At 36.1% G+C, this 17,566-nt stretch overlaps 1 protein-coding gene and 1 long non-coding RNA gene across 3 annotated transcripts in view; both read right to left on the bottom strand.

Annotated features, from left to right (window-relative positions):
- LOC133522367 (brain-specific angiogenesis inhibitor 1-associated protein 2) overlaps positions 1-17,566 on the bottom strand; it is a 380,180-nt gene that overhangs the window by 174,443 nt on the left and 188,171 nt on the right. The window lies entirely within an intron of this gene.
- LOC133522350 (uncharacterized) lies at positions 4,857-7,363 on the bottom strand. The gene is made up of 2 exons (XR_009800042.1): positions 6,845-7,363; positions 4,857-6,270 (listed from the first exon to the last, which is right to left on the bottom strand). It is a non-coding gene; the product is annotated as an uncharacterized LOC133522350 (long non-coding RNA).

The following is a 17,566-nucleotide window of genomic DNA, read 5'->3' as shown; positions in this document are numbered from 1 at the left end:
CCGCTTTTTTGTATTTATATATATGTATATATATCGTTGTCTAAGTACCCGCAATACGAGTCTTACTGAGCTTACTGTGGGACTTAGTCAATTTGTTAAATAGGTATTTATTTATTAATCTATAAAAACGTACGCAAAATTGTAAAAAGTAATTAAATTACTCTGCGACATCTATTTTGAAATCTATACTATCCAATGTAACTTTGCACATTTTATCGTGCGTCCAATTTTCCGGATCAAAGGGATCAGGGACCCCACTCCATTACCTGCCATTTTGCGAATAGGTCCAGTCCGTATGCCACTGAAATCTGCCACAGCCCCGAGCCGGCTATAACCGCGAAACACTTGGTACGAGTATGTTCGTTCGACTATCTACCACTCTATCGCTCGAATATCCAAGAGCGATAGAGACAGATAATACAATTTCGATTTTCGATGTTTACGGTAGGCGGCATAACTACCGCGGCTCCCAGGTGCCCTCGAACTACGAGCATTGCGGCTTAAACCGCAACTCATGCAGTTGATATCTTCATTGCTATATTGTACTATTCAAATGAACAGTACTATTATAGCGAACTGATTGTCGTTGAGGGAATATAGAAACATTTGTGAGTAGTCTTGGTGATCGAGTTAAATGAGAATCCACTTAATAATTCTGAAAATAACCGAGAACTGAAAATGTATGGAAAACAATATAATTTATTAGTAGTTATAATAGAACGAGTAGAGTCAGACTAAGATATGTTGGCAGTGATTTTGACCAGACTGTGCAAGTGTTAAGTAAACGTCATAATTTCATATAAGTTTGAAGTTTAATATAACACTTGTACTGTCTGGGCTACCAAAATCGCTGCCAACTTATCTTGGTCTGACTCTAGAAGTTTTGTAGGTACAACTTTTACTAGGTTTGTTTGAGTTTAAATGTACCTAAAATATGCAAACATATAAGCTTCATGGTCAAAAAAAACTTCTATAAGCACTTTTAGTTTCTCATTGTATCCTAAAGAATGAATCACGCTACAACTACCCAGACCAGAGCCGGGGCGCCCAACACTTCGGTTTTCTACAGAAAACATCAGGTTATCACCGTTATCTCAAGTCTGTCATGGAAAAAGAAGCTTCGGGCACGTCTCCCAGGCCCGGAACGTTTTAGCACGAGTCATCCTCAGCTACCCAAAACTAGTACGTTTTTTTTTTATACTACGTCGGTGGCAAACAAGCATATGGCCCGCCTGATGGTAAGCAGTCTCCGTAGCCTATGTACGCCTGCAATTCCAGAGGAGTTCCATGCGCGTTGCCGACCCTAAACCCGCCCACCCTCGTTGAGCTCTGGCAACCTTACTCACCGGCAGGAACACAACACTATGAGTAGGGTCTAGTGTTATTTGGCTGCGGTTTTCTGTAAGGTGGAGGTACTTCCCCAGTTGGGCTCTGCTCTAGATCTGGAATGACATCTACTGGCTATGCCCTACCACACAAAACGAGATGACATTCACATTGCCCATACCTCTCTTTTGGACGTAGTTTAAGGACCGGGTACGGGTCCACAAACGTTGTATGTGTTGTACAAAATATATCAGAATTAATAACAGTTTTTTTTTTGTAAACTAATAAAACAAACCCTTAATCAATAGAATCTTAACTAATCATAAAAACTAGAGTAATAGGCAACGGCAATGTTAAGTAAACACAATTGCATCCTACTTCTTTGTAATAAAACGAAGCATGTATACACATTTTTGACTTCGGGCCTACCCAGCAGTGGCGGATCGTTCCAAGAACTCGATTCCCACCGGCTTGTCTGATATCAGCCCGATCAGTACTTTCACGATCAGTTCATGGAGAAAAGGAAAGCAAAATTAGCACCGGGTTCCCTACGAATATTTGTGACGCGCCGCCACTGCTACCCAGATACAGCGGTGTATTGCTGGCTAGTTATAAAAGGTTCCGTTACAAAGTTTCGGATAATGTTAGGGATTCCGGTTAATTTAACAAGGGACAAACTGTGTCCACATATAAATTTCACTGAAGATAGTGGTGTGCCGTTTATGAGTGTATCTGTTTTATAATATTCCTGGGAATATTCAAGGAAAACACCTAATTTTCTCTAAATTTCCAATGTAAGTCATATCTAATATACTAGGTACAATAACTTACGTATCATATCACTCGAAATTTATATTGGAAACTCATTAAAAACAAACAAAATAATTTTATTGTTGAGTGGCCTTACTGGTACCAAATTAGTTAAGATATCGATGGCAAAAAGCGGAAACGTAGTAACCGCCAAAATGCAAACTTTACACCAGAGTGAAAAAACTTTGTGGTTTTTGGAAAAAAGTCATAACTTCTTTTTTTATTAACGAAATTGCTTCAAATTTGGAATAAATCCTCATACTCAAAACATTATAAAAATGACTGGTATAAGTTTTAGCGGCGCTTACTATGATGGCACTTTTATTTTATTTAACTTGCCCTATTAGTGTGGGTCAAATCTTGTAAGCTAAATTTGACCCACTTCCCGATTTCCGATTGACCTGAAATTTTGCATACATAATTTGTATACAATCGGATGACAATGCAATATTATGATGACATGGAGCTGATTTGATGATCGAGAAACTTGGGTTATAAGAATTGTCTCGATGGGTATTAGCACAGATTAGATATATATAAGATATGGCCACCCCATACATTAAAATGCGACCGCCTAAAAGCGCGTCGATACTAGATGGCGTCACTGAAAATGCGCTGTTGCCTAATATGGAGACTAGATGGCGTTAAGTGTCACATCCAGGTCATAAAACTTTTTAGGAAATATCATCAATACCATATAATATTATTACTCCTAGCGACATCTATACATCTTCATTGAAAGTTATTTAGACATGTCGTTGTCAACGATTACGAATAATCAACAGGTGTCACTTTATTGAGTAAATTGAATAGATTTATTTTCTTGCGATAACTTATTAAGCAAATATTTAAAATAATTCAAAAATGAGTTTGTTGTGTCAAACTATTAGTGAAGTGAAGCTAAATATGATCCATGATTCCAGCGGGGTTCGAACCGGCATCTCCAGAAACTGTGTTTCCCTATACCACGAATATCGAAATAAGGAAATTGTCTATCTGGGCATCTGCCACTGGAATTGCGCAAGAGCGATAGAGACGGACTTACACGTTCGATTTAGCGACACCCGTCGGCCTATTTATATTGCTGGCATTTTTAAAACCGACCACGACTTCGTGTGAGGTGAATCCACCGGGATCGTTGTATAGGTTAATTATTTGCCGAAGATAGCTGTTTGATAAATAGTTATCACATATACAATTTTTTAGATTTTTTCTGGTGAGAGGGACAGAGAAAAATATATTAACATTTCTTTGATGCTAAGAATCTACGCAACAAGCTAGCAGAAAGTGTCAAATATAATGAATTTATGCGCCGCGAAATAATAATGAAATTATGTCGCGGTAGCCTAATTCTAGTTTTGTTCTATTAGATTTGGCTTAAAGGATATCCAGGCGGTAAAATTTCAATAGAAAAAAGAAAACCGGCCAAGTGCAAGTCAGACTCGTACTGGAAGGGTTCCGTACCATTATCTATAAAAAACGGTCACCCATCCAAGTATTGACCCCGCCCGACGTTGCTTAACTTCGGTGATTGGAAAGAGATATTTATTTTATTCTGTTTTTAGTATTTGTTGTTATAGCGCCAACAGAAATACATAATCTGTAGAAATTTCAACTGGCTAACTATCACGATTCATGAGATACAGCCTGGTTACAGACGGACGGACAGACGGACAGCGGAGTCTCAGTAATAGGGTCCCGTTTGATCCTTTGGGTACGGAACCCTAAAAACAAGAATTTGACACTATTCGTAGGACTGGCCGGTAAAACCTATGGGCCAGCCAACCCCATTCAATGGATTCGATAAAAAAAATATCTTAGTTGTTCCCAGTGGTAACAGATGAAAAACTAATTCCCATGTTACCGATAGCAACAACTTGGTGGTAGTAATGCATACTTACGATATCAGCCCGCATGTAATTAATTACTTACAACATTCCATTGGTTGGACCTCTGTCACGTCACTTGAATGACGTTAGGACAGGGATGGCGGATCTTCAGTACCTATATATATAATTTATGAACTATTTTTCGGATAGGGCGGTGTACTGAATTAGGGCACTTATATTAGGCAATACAGGTGTGGAGAAGAGGCAGGGTACAGAGAAATAGCGTAGTCAAAAACGGGTTCTAATATACTTTCTGAAAATTAAACTCTGATGGTAATATTATACCTACGCTACATAGTCAAGTCTTACCTAAGTGATTTGACCTGCTGAAAATAAAAATGTCATAATAATTTTGCGCCTGCTACCACCCACCACGGCCACACGGCCACGGTAAAAGAATTAGACATGGTGTATTCTCATCTGTTCCCACAATACATGTCCCCACCGGGCACAAATGGTAGGAATCCATTCACATTGTTGCTGGCGGGGACAAATGAGAATGAATCCTTCTCACCTGTGACCGCCTCGGTTTCTTCCTGTCCTTATTATTATACAAATGTCGATTAACTGTTCAAATAGCAACTGTCAAAACAATGACAGGAAAAAACCGAGGCGGTCACAGATGGGAATGGATCCTTCCCACAAATGGGAATACACTTTAGACATTCCCTACTGGCGTAAGAAAGTGCATGTACCTACCACTGGTATCATCAGCACTGTACCTGCTTCATACATTATATGTATTACGTATGATATATGTATTACGTATGATTATTCATATATAGTACATACTAGGTATTTCAAATGCCTAGGGAAATAAAACAACAAGCATGACAACTACTTATTTCATTTATTTTGTAACAACCTAAGCTTTTGTTGATTTTGAATCCTGTTTCTTTTTTGTGATTTGCAGTAATAATTGATTTTTGTTTCAATTAATTTTTCTACACTGTATTTCAAATGCTCTGTACAGTATATATTATATGCGGTAGCGTGATCTATTTTTAAAATACATATTAAATGATTAGTCATGTTTTTTAATACATTTAATTTATGTTTTATAATATTAAATTGGTCCTCATAATTTGTTAGACAAACGTCAATGACTTGGTAAAAATTGACACTTGGGCATTTTAATGTTGTTTTCAGCGAGCCCATAGGTTTTCTCTAGTATAAATAATTGTTTTTTTATCACTTAAATCGACATTTTTAGTCATCGACTTCAAGCATTTGTTACATTTAAAGTTGTTGAAACATTTGTTTGCTATATATCCTGCGAAATAAGTGACAGAGCATTGTTCGAGAGTCGGAGTCCCTGTGCTATCGGCGCGGGCGGCTGTGCGAGATGTGCATTGTGCAGGGCGTCGGAGCCTTCTCCACTTGCTGTAGGGCCGTGCTGCGGGGCACAACACTTGCTGTAGGCTCGGGTGTATCCTCGGAATCCGAACTGAGGCTCGGGCTCCGGCTCCTTGGTGAGGTTCTGTCTATTGTCAGATAGGTCACAATTTGATACATCTGTCTGCTCGCAATTTTGATGACCCGGTAGCCGTACTAGCATTTCAGTTAAATAGCTACGAAAGACTGACCTTAACATTCGAGCGCTTGGATTTTTATTGTTCCCGCCCTTTAGTCTATATGTTGAAAATATATTTCTAACACATCTTGATTTAACCTGTTTGTTAACAAGTACTGTACACCTTCGGTGTTTTCTTCTGTGTACAATAGTATTATGCCATTAATGCTTTGCTGTAAGCCCATGAAACAAGGAGGCGTAGTGTTCTTTTATAGATTTCCTTTAACAACAATTTTTTTTATGTCTTGTAGAATTCTGAGATCATTTTCTAATGCTTGCCTCGCAGCGTTATCTTTTGTTAATCCACATTTCTTTGGATTCTTGTCAAATTTAGTTTTGCTGTTGAGAGCGTCAAACAAGTTGTTTATCTGAACAATAAACTGAGCTGTGTTCGCAGCAGTAGGGCTTGACAGTTCTCCTGTTTGTATTGCTGTGTTGATCGCTGCGCCAACTGAATGGGAAAATATTTGTGTAGCTAATTTTACACGTGAAGTAATCTTTTTCTCTTACGGCACTCCTCCATGCAAATGCATGTTCAAATTTTGACGAAGTTGATGAGCTTCCCGCTTCTTGATCGTGTAATACTTGCAACGCTCGTTTTCCATACACATTTCTTGGGGTCAACCTTTAATTTTTGGGGTGATGTATCAGGTGTCACTTCAACTGCAGTTCCTGAAATTAGATTTGGAATTGAGAAATAATATTTGGATACAAATATAAAGAACGAAAAAGTTCCTTTAAATAAAAATCGGCCAAGAGCATGTCGGGCCATGCTCAGTGTAGGGTTCATGTATCATGTACATTACAAGTATAAGGGAGTACCTTCGCAGCGCTTTCTACGTCTTTTACTAAGATGAGAAAACTTTTGCAATAACTCAAAAATGGCTGGACCGATCATGTTCGCTATAGTTTTCATTGAAAGTATTTAATAACCTTTTATTTTACAAATTAAAGCAAGAAATATTACTTTGATAATCCGCGAGAAAATAACGTGTTATGTCAATCAGTGCTAACCCGTTATACTTACTTGCGTATTTTTACATGCAATTAATGTTCCCACCCTCCCACATTACCAAAAAACAAAATTGGTAATGCATCCACATTACCAAAAAACAAAATCAATCCCCTACACCAAGAACATTTTAACAAGTGAACAATAAAAAAAACTTGGACCGAACATGAAATTGATGACTTGTCTACAGTTATAGATTTTTTTTTGTAATTAAGTAAATAAAACAAAACATACCTGAATTGTTTATCCATGTTCGTAGACGATTTGTATCCTTTACTGGAAAACGGAATAATGAATGAGTTCCGCTTGTATTTAGGCAATTTATGTATTGACAGCGCCGGGTAGGAGCCATGTTTTTTGTGTTTCTTTGTCCGTTCAGTGTGCCTTGTTGTCGTTATCCCTTGTCAACAAATCCGTATCGTGGAGCAATCGTAAGTCCGTAGAGAATGCCGAAGTCAAATAACAAAAAACAAAACAATGAATAAAAAGTAATGAATAACAAGGAGCGCATACGCAGGAGTCACATACCGAAACCACAGTCACCACAGTATGTTCCGTTCCGAAACAGAGGAGAGGGCCTACCGCGAACCACCATTGACGTGTTGCCTCTCTGTCGCACTTGTAACTTCGCACGTAAATGTGACAGGGAGGCAACACGTCGAATGTGGTTCGCGGTAGGCACTCTGCAGTGCAAGTCAACGATATAGTATTGCCAGTTTAATTTCTATCAATCCCCACAAATTCCAAAGTATCTTTATTCGTTTGAATTTGAATTGAATTTGAACACGGGTCTTAGAAATATATTTTAAATTTATTTCTTCGTTTAAATATTATTAAGAATAAAAATAAAAATATTTATTCTTATTTTACCTTTTTACGTGATGTAAAATATGTAGGCAGGCATGTATAATTGTAGGTAATAACGTAATCAGGTTGGTATTGGTTGGTACGGTCAAGGAATTTAATTTGTGACCCATTTCGTACCTTATCACAGTGACAAACAACATGAAACTCGCTAGAGACCTCATACGATTGTCACTGTGATAAGGTACGAAATGGGTCACAAATTAAATTCTTTGACTGTACTTATAATACATATTAATTAACGTTATACATAGATTTTATTTGACTAATATTAACATAATAAAATTTCATGTGGAGTTTAGATAATGGGAACAAAATTTTTAACGTTTTTAAAAGACAATACATACTCGTATTAGCGAAATTTTTCAAGGCCTCTACAAACCACACCGACAAATTGCGTGCGATTTGTGCGGCATTTGACCGATCGGTTGAATTTGTTGCACTTAATTGTCGGTGATTATCTAAAACGCAAGTAGTTCTTTATACTCTTGCAAAAAAACTTTGTGCCTAATGGAAAAAGGCGTGAAATTAAAAATATGTATGGGCTATAGATCCTTCGAGTCTACTTTTTGCCGCCTTTTTCTACTGAAAAAGCTGGATTTTGAGAATATACAAGGCCTTCATTGGCCTAAGAGGACTTCATGTTTACAGTTTTAAAAAATATGGTTTCTACAGATACCATGTCTTGCAACATGCGATTTCATATAAATACTATAATAATGGCCTGAATACATTGTTTAAAGGTCCCTTCTTTTAGTTTTTCTTAAATAACTCGTAAACGGTGGCCCATACCATAAAATGTTCTTTCACGTAAATAATCTATATAAAATTGCCTACAAGAAAGATTTAGTACTTTTTTTCGCTAGCATCAACATTTAAAAATTGTATTGAATTTTTTGTAGACAATTTTGTGTACATTATTTACGTTTAACAACGTTTTTTGCGATGTGCAAATCAACTGCCGCAATGCAAGCATGTTACGCAAATCGCATTTAATTATTAATGAAGTTTGTAGAGGCCCGGCCCATAGTCTTCACAAAATAATGTAGTAGACTGCTCGCAGTGGTCGCGTTGTTGCCAGCTCAATAGAATGCCTTCGAAGCTGAGCAAGCTGACAACGTCGCGAGGCAAGTTTCGTAATGTCTCATATCTTTATCTATATAATTAAGTATCAGAATACACCATAATTATGTTATTAAGTGCATGCCGGGGTCTATAACTACATAAGAGTACCTAAAGCGCTTCACACGCCTTACTTAATCTAGTATAAGTTTGTTGGACGTTGGAACGACTTTTTGGAACGAAGTTCCTTGTCGGACGGTTGGCGGATGGCGGCTAGGCGAAAAAACTGTAATAGTAGGAGATACGTTATAAGGAATTACATGGACACTTATTATAGGTGATAGAAGTTTCAAGAGGTACGGTTAGATAAACCGGTAAGGTCCAGTAGGTAAACAAATCAAGCCGAAATAATTGCTGATCGGTAAAAGTCTAGTTAAACAATAGCACAACAAATAGTAGCGGGATAAGTATTGAGTCAAAATAAACGTGAGGCGAGTCAAGAAGGTAGAATCATGACAATGAGCATGAGCTATAAGCTATAGTACCTGGGCGACCGAGCTTTGCTCGGTTATAACTATTTATTGTAATATGGTGGTGTATAGGTGATAATCTTAACTACATTTTTTTACTAAATTAAACTTGTCTAAAACAATAAAAATTAAAAAATATATATATATACTTGAACATATAAAAAAAAAACAAAATTTAGTCACCGGGCGAGATTCGAACCCGTAACACTCGTTTCTAGCAGTCCGCCTCTTAACCCGCTGGGCCAGACGGACAGTGGCCGGCGGCAAGAAATTAGCGACCATATTCTGCGTCGAAAGAAAAACGCATGAAAACTCGAAAACACGCGTTTTCCCAAACATAAGACAACTCTAGATCGATTGTATACCCCCAAAAACCCCCATATACCAAATTTCAGCGAAATCGTTAGAGCCGTTTTCGAGATCACAGATATTTATATATATATATATATATACAAGAATTGCTCGTTTAAAGGTATAAGATAAAAGAAAACAGTTGTTTGAGGTACAACTTTTTGTTGTGATTTTTGCCCGAGGAAGCATTTCGACAAACTTGAAAACATAATTATGTACCTACGACGATCCGAACTTTAGGATGCGACGTTGTCAGGTCATTAGCTTCACGGTCACAGTCGTTGCGCATTTGGCAGGCTGGCAACGTCGCCTGCTTTCATTGAAGTACAAAATTATTGTTACCTGTATATGATTGTTACCAAATTGTACTTTCATAACGTTCCTTTCTACAGCACAACATTTTTTAAAACAGTCCCCTACTTCAGGGTAAAGTTGTCAAGTTGTTTCTTAAAAAAACTTCGAGATTGGAATGGAAAAGCTATTTATTTTAAAATTGAAGCATATGATATTTTATTGTTTTTTTAAACAATATATATATTATGCTTTATTTTATTCTAACTGAACACACATGCACTAGACAAGCACAATCGTGAAGTTATTTTTAGGGAGACAAAGAAATTTAAATGGCAACACTCAAAATAAGTTGTCACTGTTCCAATCCAATTTGTAATGTAATGGTTTGTAATAACACTTTTTTTTTATTTGATTCTTAATGTAGAAATTTGATTAGAATGATTAGATACATACCTATGAACGTCACTTGCGACTTTGTCTTGCAGGCACAAAATAGTGAATTCAACTAAAGCAAGGCTAAAGCTATTGAAATGAAGTTCCGGTTTGGGAATCAGTGATGAAAATTGCATGCGAATGGATTATCACTTCAGGTAAGTCGTGCTTTAAATTTTATTTAAATCTTAATTTGTGTAAATACTGAAACAATTCAATACCTACTCTTTATAACTTTATTTTTACTTCCTGTCAATCTGAACTGAAAACTATCATGCGCACGAATATGTATGTTATTTATGTTAAAACCAGAGTGATACTCTTAAGTATTTTTTGTCAAACATGATTTGGTCGTTTCAAAAAAGTAAATGGAATTCCTGTTGTTTAGATTCAGATTTATTTATTAAGCAACATACGATTGCATTACAAATAACATTCATGTCAATATATATGAATCTATATTGTGATCTCCTTCCTCGCGTTGTCCCGGCATTTATGCCACGGCTCATGGGAGCCTGGGGACCGCTCGACAACTAATCCCCAGAATTGGCGTAGGCACTAGTTTTTACGAAAGCGACTGCCATCTAACCTTCCAACCCTGAGGGTAAACTAGGCCTTATTGGGATTAGTCCAGTTTCCTCACGATGTTTTTCTACACTGAAATGAATCTATGTATATTGTGAACGTCAAAATAAATCTAGCTATTCCTAAAACGAAAAACCAATAGACATCAATATTTAGAATTTATTTTATACCTATAAAAAACTAGGCAAGTGCGAGTTGGACTCACGCACGAAGGGTTCCGTACCATTATTTATAAAAACGGCAGAAAAATCAGTGCGAAAGCGTCATTTTTCAGCATACTGCGCTAAATAAAGCTGCCGCTCTCCAGCTCCATCAAACAGTTAATAGTATACACACCTCGGGAAGTCAATAAGAAAGCCTCAGATCACATGTTTCCATTACATCACTTCAATTACATCTGATCTGAGACAATTCTTACTTTACTGCCCTAGGTACAGTCGACGCAAAAAAATACAGTCTTGCATCCTTCTCTATAAAAAGGTGACGCACATATTTGTCAAATCTAACCTTTAATATAATGACAATACGAGTCAAGGCACGCATTGTTGTGAATAACATAATCTATATGAGAATGCTTCCAATTTCATAAAGAAGAAGGACATTCAAGAATGTTTTCGAATGGTCTGTTCAGTGTTGATGTTGGTTGCCCAAGTTCTATGACTGTCTGTTGTAGACTTATTCTTGTCAAGTCAACATGCAGGTTAGGAAAACTGTATCTATAAGTATTGTTATAGAACTTTTTAACAAATATATTTTCTTATTTCAGGAACCAGTCTCTAGCTACTAGAAGTAACAATATAGTATGGGGCAAGACAATGAGATGAGATATGGTCAATGCATCTCATTACCCAATAAAAATATTTTGAGGTAAAAATTGTAACAATTTTTATACCTGCCTCAATGGATACAGACACAAGCTACGAAAATCTTTTTAATAGAAATAAATCCTCATAAAAAAGAAACACTTGAAAATGATTTTTTTTTTTCTCCCTCAATGATGTCTACTCAATTGCTACAACCAATATTATCTCCATCCAACTCTAAAACCACTGAACTGATTTAGATAAAATTTGCTATGGAGATAGTTATTTAGATAGAGGATTATCTATTACATCTACTTACGAATGAAGACAAATTTCATAGTAAAGTTGTTCATTAGTAGTATGTGTGTATAGACTTCAATTTTAGCAAACATATCCCTTAGTAGTCTACCAGTTTCCATAATAAATGTATCTCACAATAGTACACATTTTTTACCGAATATTCGGCGCTTCGGTCTACGGTGTGGCCGAACATTCGGTATTCGGCCTAAACCACTATTCGTGGCATCTCTAGTTATGAGCCCTTTCCATAATAGGTCATCTACTTAGCATATTAGTAGTGTTCTACACATAGTATAAGAATAAAAAAAGTGTATCTTCGCATATCGCAGTCGGATTGTTTAATCCGCCGTATTACACTACGGCTAGTTGTTATCAAAAACAGGGCCGTTTTGAATTGCGGCAGTTCAACGATTAGCCAGATTGTCATTGTGATACGTTCGTCAATAAGGCGGCCCACGTTTAGCCGCATCGCATTGTACTCATTGACATATATATCTAAGGACGGGCCTTATAGGCACTAAGAATGGCGCTAGTTCAGTGGTGTCACTCTCGAATTCGAGCCAATCGTGCAGTTTAACGCAACTAGTTGCGCCCAATCGCGCGCGTGATGCAAACTCATCAACCAATCGCGTTGCGGCGTTAGACTGCACGATTGGCTGGAATTCGTGTGCGTGACACCGCTGTACTGGCCCCATTCTTATTGTCCGTAAGGCCCGTCCTTAGATATCGTCAATGATCGTACTACTATTTAGATTGTAGGGTGACCAATGACCATACTTACAAAATAAAACGGCATTCAATACGGCTAATTGTTGAACCGCCGCATTTCAAGACGGCCCTGTTTTTGATAACGGCTAGCCATAATGTAATATGGCGGATTATACGATCCGACTCAAAATAATATATTATTTCAACGGCCAACTAGTCGGTAGTGACTCTGCCTACGAAGCAGAAGGTTCCTGGTTCGAATCCTGATAAGGACATTTATTTGCGTGTTCATCACAAATATTTGTTCCCGAGTCATGGATATTTTCTATGTATATAAATATTTATATATAGCGATATAAATAATTATTGTAACTTTTCTAAGAACAAAATATTTTTAGTTTATATGTAGGATAACTACAGTGACATCTTTTGGTACTTATCCTTAAACAATCCAGCTATCTCGTACACTGGTAAGAAGTTAAACTGCCAAATGGCGCGATAGATGGCGCTTAAAATAAATCTCGCGATATTACATCGATTTTTTTCCGCATCGATTAATTATGTTTAAATGGCCTTTTTAAAAGGTTTTTTTGTTGTAATATGCCAATCAATTGGAATTATACACATTTGGTTGATAATTGGAGAGATTTCAATTAAAATAAATACCGATGTAGGCCAAATGGTCCTCTGAGTGACATCTCTTGATTTTCTCTGGAACTAATCGAGACTACTATGGGTTTGTGACTCTATATATATTTACTTTATGGTATTAGTCGCCTGTGGAAAGAAAAGTTCAGCCAACGATAAAAGCTTGTACCAGAAATGATATTTTTGTCAAAAACTTGTTTAACCTCTAATCATGCTGCAAATGGTATAAACTGAAAAATTAAGGTGTTAAAACAAGTTTCTTTTTTTTATTCAGTTTTATGAATAGGTATAATAGAATAATGGGAACTGGGAATATTTCAGTACGTCACTAGTATAGGACAGTGTTTAGTTTACCCTCGTTCTAATAATTAAGGCCGTATGAATGGACGTATTATGTTTGCGCGGGATTTCATTAGTATGAAGAATGGTTATTACCTAAGCCTATTACAATAGACTTTGAACAACGCTAATAATAAAATAGCATAATTTATTTATATTTATTTAAAAAAATATTTTGAACCACTCGAGACAAACCACGCATCAATTCAGTTGTGACTTAGTTATCTCAAAACTCCTTTGATTGTATACGAAGAATATATTTTTATATTTACAAAGACGGCCATATTTTTCAAAATTCCTCGAATTCTATCAAAATATAGTATGAATCCCCAGGTCCATCCGTAAGGATTAACGAAAAATCTTAAATCCTACACATATGATAAATACAGGGTGGGCAAATAAGAGTGATTTTAATTACACTTTTTTTTAATTTATTATATTAAGTGCAAATTTTACTAAATATTTTTTTATAAATATATTATTTAGGGTTGGCAATAAAATTTTATACGGAAGATAATTTCTGCCAAATATCTACCTCTGGCAGGAAATATTTTTTCTCAACTGTTTATGTTGTTTGAAACATGTTATTTTCTCGATTAATTTCGAGAAAAAGTGACAGATTGCCATCCAAATTCCCCAATTTTGTAGCTCCTGACTTATCTGTGGGGCTAACTAAAATTACATGTTTATGCTTTAATTTACTAAGATAACGCCGAAAAGGTGAGGAAATATGCTGAAAAAAGCGATGATAAGGGCTTACATATGATTGCCTGCGGTTGTAGGTGGACATATGTCAGACATTATGTTCCGCATGTATTTGCCAACCCTGACTAATATATTTTGAAAACAATACTTAATAATCTTTGAACTTAATATAGTTAACATGGGGACCGTAGGGCTGGCAGCTTCCTCGCACAGCGCATTAGTATTGCAATCTTGCGGGGTAATGCTGCCAGCATCTACGGCACTTTGCCGAGAGGTGAATTTTTTTTTGGTTTTGGATTTGTGTTTTTTCTAATTATTATTATTAAATTCTATTGTTATAATTTAGTTTTTTTTTTATGTAATAGGCCACAAACGAGCAGACGAGCCGCCTGATGGGAAGCAGTCATCGCCGCCCATGGACATAAGCAACATCGGAGGAGCCACTTATGCGTTGCCAACCTTTAACCTTCAACCTTTGTTTGTAGTTTAGTTTATAAGTTTTGATACAATAGTTATATTTATTTGTTTATTAATGTTTTTTTTATATTATAGGACATTATTACACAAATTGACTAAGTCCCACAGTAAGCTCAATAAGCCTTGTGTTGAGGGTACTTAGACAACGATATATAATATAATATATAAATATTTATAAATACTTAAATACATAGAAAACACCCATGACTCAGGAACAAATATCCATGCTCATCATACGAATACATGCCCTTACCAGGATTTGAATCCGGGACCATCAGCTTCGTAGGCAGGGTCACTACCCACTAGGCCAATCCGGTCGTCAAAATGTTTCCGTTAAATAAAGTAATTGTTAACATTTAATAACAAAATGTATACTTCTTATTTGCCCAACCTGTATAAAAGCTGTTTTAGTATTTTTATAACCTCTAGCCATCTGGAGGCTTAAAAATAGACTTTCATTTGGTTATATTTAGAATATTTTCTCTGAATATCAAAATATCATTTATCATTTGGTTTGTGTTTCATAAAGTATTTATGTATATCCAAAAACCTAGTATACTCGTATTATAATTTTACAAGTTTGAAGTGGTTTGATGGACATTTAAATCAGCCTTTATAATTTTACCTTAACTAAAACCACCCTTCGTCCTTTCCGGAATATCAAATTGCATCTGCCAAACACATTGATTCCATCGCAAATTATAATTAGTTTTAACCATTAACCCGAACATGAAGTTTTAATTTAATAACTACTCGCTACGCTCAAGAGTTTCTCAACTCAAACCGTAGTTGCAAATTAATATATCAATTAATTGCGCTATCCTTTTCATTTCTACATAAATGTGGTGAGATAGAGATATTACATTGTTAAATATCTGGAAGTCGTTTGCTGTCGAATGGATTCAACCGGGGTGCTTATCCAGTGAGCGTTGCAAATGAATGATAACATACAAAACGGCGTATCTCTATTCAACGTTAACATCGATATTGAATCTTATACATTTGTAGATAGGGTAGACAATCGAATGGAATGCTCAATAGATAATATACCTTTGTGTAAAAACACTCCAAATGGGAAAACAATTAAACAAGCTTAAACTTCCTCCACTATACAGATTCAGCTTAATTCGATGATATTGGAATCGTACAGCATAACGCTTCGCGTTGATGCCAAATAGGATAAGGCAAGTAAATCGGCCCGAATAAATTTACACTAGCGGTTCTGATTCTGGGTTTAGAACACATTTGGTCCGATTCGAACTTTAAAATACATCAAATATTAGGTCTAGATATTTCTTTTATTTATTAGGAGAACAGACAGAGTAAAATGTACATAAGTTTCTATTAAAACGAACTTACACATAAAACATGCATTTCCTTCCACGACATTCCTCACCGAGATACACTGTCCAATTCAGTTTACTTATTCTAATTATGATACTCGTATGAATATACAGCGTGTATTTTTGTATTAACACATAATCAAACGGCAGTTAGTTTAGGCTGTAATGAGCACACTTTCATAGGTTTTATAAAAAATGGACGACTTTTATTTTTTCATACAAAATAATTCAGCAAGCAATGTATCACTACTTTGTTTTAACTCAAAACGTCTCATTAATGACGCGGCGGCGTCACAACTGTCAAAAGTGATCATGATGTACGACATAATGTATGTCGTACATCCGCCACTCGAAAAAATTTCAAAAATTAATTGTGCTCTGGTAGTGAAGACTAAACTAAAAAATCTTTCAGAATTGTTTTATAGCACTAAAACCTACGTCTAGTTTAAGTTTGAGGTTATATCAAAAATACAAGCTGTATATTTCCTATTGGCACAAACAATTGCATATTGGTAAACAAAATTCTGGCATATTTGTTTACATTATTCGTTTTTTCAATTAACCTCCACTTCACTAACACTAGTAGCGTAAGTCAAAGTCAAAGTCAAAGTCAAAATATTCTTTATTCTTTATTAAGTTATTAAGTTACACGTTTATAAATGATTCGGCAAAGCAAAGGGTTACCCTACATGTAAAGTAGTAAACAGGGTATGTCGGGCGATAGGGCCCGAATATTGCGTTAGGTCAGACAAATTGGGATCCGTTGGCGAATATATTACAGTCCGGTTCTAGCGGACTAAGAGCTAGGCTCGGAAAGTGGTATATGATAATCATAAGCCGCTGTGGCGGGTGCATTTTGGTTTAACGTTTAAAATGTTCGAAGGCGAGCGAAACTTACTATGTGAAACTGTCGATATAATGATGATTGATGACGTAAAACAGTGAATTAGCGTGTTTCGATTTAATTATTGTCACTAACTTTAATCAATGTCAAATGTCGGATAATTAGAGTCAGACCAAGCTAAGTTAGCAATGATTTTGATAGTCCTACCTGTGAAATTGTTAAGTAAATGTCATAATGTCATAGAAGTTTGACTGCACTGTCCGGGCTGTCTAAATCGCTGCCAACTTATCTTGGTCTGACACTATTTACAATTGCAAAAATAATACATCGAATAGGTTTTCAAATTAATAATAAAAGAACAAACACTCATAATCAAAAATGTTACTTCAAGGATGAGTCACATGTATAATTATGATGTTAACACTGCTAGTTATCGATATCGATAACACTGAAGTCAATATATTTAACTAATTAAGCAATGTTACGTTTATGCTCCCGCAAAACTGGGTTAAGAATGTTGAGATGATTTTTTTTTTATACCACGACGGTGGCAAACAAGCATACGGCCCGCCTGATGGTAAGCAGTCACCGTAGCCTATGGACGCCTAATGATAATGAGAACAACGTAACTAGATCTAGTTTGCTAAATATATTATCCTCATTCCTAGTTT

Source organism: Cydia pomonella, chromosome 10 (assembly GCF_033807575.1).
Source record: "Cydia pomonella isolate Wapato2018A chromosome 10, ilCydPomo1, whole genome shotgun sequence".
NCBI classification, from domain to species: Eukaryota; Metazoa; Arthropoda; class Insecta; order Lepidoptera; family Tortricidae; genus Cydia; species Cydia pomonella.
Note: the sequence above shows the minus strand (reverse complement) of the source record. Positions and strands in the feature narration are given on the sequence as shown.